The sequence below is a fragment of the Artemia sp. Qi Xiang Cuo genome, chromosome 8 (genome assembly GCF_049724085.1).
Source record: "Artemia sp. Qi Xiang Cuo chromosome 8, ASM4972408v1, whole genome shotgun sequence".
Lineage (NCBI taxonomy): Eukaryota > Metazoa > Arthropoda > Branchiopoda > Anostraca > Artemiidae > Artemia > Artemia sp. Qi Xiang Cuo.
In genome coordinates this window covers 4,999,789-5,001,417 of record NC_142801.1, presented here as the reverse complement: position 1 = coordinate 5,001,417, position 1,629 = coordinate 4,999,789, and the positions used below count along the sequence as shown (strand labels likewise).

At 38.1% G+C, this 1,629-nt stretch overlaps 1 protein-coding gene across 1 annotated transcript in view; it reads left to right on the top strand.

Moving 5' to 3' along the window:
• Positions 1-1,084: 1,084 nt before the first annotated feature.
• The window catches only part of pdm3 (POU-domain protein pdm3), a 101,235-nt gene continuing 100,690 nt past the window's right edge, over positions 1,085-1,629 (top strand). Inside the window, exon 1 of the mRNA XM_089092818.1 lies at positions 1,085-1,183. The gene's annotated coding sequence lies outside the window, so the exon portion shown is untranslated. The remainder of the gene's footprint in view (positions 1,184-1,629) is intronic.

The following is a 1,629-nucleotide window of genomic DNA, read 5'->3' as shown; positions in this document are numbered from 1 at the left end:
AGGGGACCAACATCCCCCAGATACGGGTTTTGCTTGGAAACTGTAGCCAAAGAAACATACTTCATGGTCCCGCATTAGGACTATTCTTTTAGTTTACTTGTCGGCAGAGGCGTCATTTGCTACCCCCTAAATGTCTCCCGCTACATTTGTAAAAATTACTTTTTGTGGTAGTTTCATTGAAACCTGCCTTTTTTGTATTTTCATTGAAAAAATCAGAAAAATCGGCCAAAATTGCCCCTTATGGTTTTTTATAAGTACATCTTGGTCCTTCCCCCTGCATTTTCGTAAATCCACACCACTTCTTGGCAAGGGTGGATCTAGGGGGACACCCCCCCCCCCCCAATATTTTTTCTGGCGTTCTCATTCTGTTTTTTTTTTACTCTTTTTTAAATAAACTTGTCAATTTGGTGAATTATTAGCTCCCTTGTCACACTGCCCCCCCCCCCCAAGATTTTGATCAAGACCCGCCTTTGCCTCTTGGAGGGGGGTGGGGGGTGGGGTCAACTACGCTGAGAGTATAAAGATCAACTGAAAATGTGTCTTAATATGGAGTTTCGCCAATGTGGATCGAACTTGAACTAAACCGCCCCCTGACACATGCTTATGTTACAGCCCGTCCAAGGTAGAAAAAGTAAACACAATTTATTTCGAAACCAAAATTATTTGTTTAAATAACGTAATACAGCTTTACCCCCCATTCCCTATTCAACCCCAAGAAACACAGTAATTTCTCTGTTTATCACTTCCAAAAATAACACTATTCGTTTTTAAGCTATCAATTTACTACACAGCCTCTTAATGATCCAATATAATCTGCCGTCTTATCATTTTAAATATGAAATCCAAACATTCTTCGGTTGATGATAATTCACCCAACCAATGCTTACCTTGCCATTGGCCTGTCATAAAATTGTAATTAGTTTCGCATTGAAAAATTCCTCAAGTAATAATGAAGGTCCATTATTAGCGGGTTTGCCTGGAAGATTTATATAGACAACGGGAAACATGGAGGGGTGTCCAGCTGCGCTTCGGGGCTGTGCAGGGAGCAGCTGACTTTTAAAGTTGGCTGCTTTCAACGGAAGTACTCGATTGAAACAGTGTGTCTGAAAATGTTCATTGAAAAGCTTCTGTTGGATATATTTATTTTGTTGAATTTTAAATAATATAACTGAATGAATTGAAGGTAGGCTACGCTTGTTTAACGCTTTTGAAGCACTTAAGATTACATTTGACCACAAACAGTGATAAATCTATGGGTGGGTGGGTGGAGAAACATTGTTTTTATAGAAATATTTTCGAGATTTACAGTGTCTGTGAAAATGTTCATGTATGGTAGGCCTGCGCTTGGTCATGAACCTTTCCAAATATTTTAAGTTTTATTCAGGCCTACTGACCTTTCACTCTAAGAAGCGTTGAATTCACGGAGGAAGGGGGTCTGAAGGCTGCTGTACATTTATTTAGACCACAGTCTTTTTACATTGTAAGATTGTCTGATAATATTAATAAAATAGTTTTTGTTGAATATATATTTAATCTGGCTTAATTTTAAATAGCGTATTGTAATGAATTAAAGGTAGCCTATGCTCTGCTAGCTTATGAAAACTTTTGAAGCATTGTAAATATTGTTTA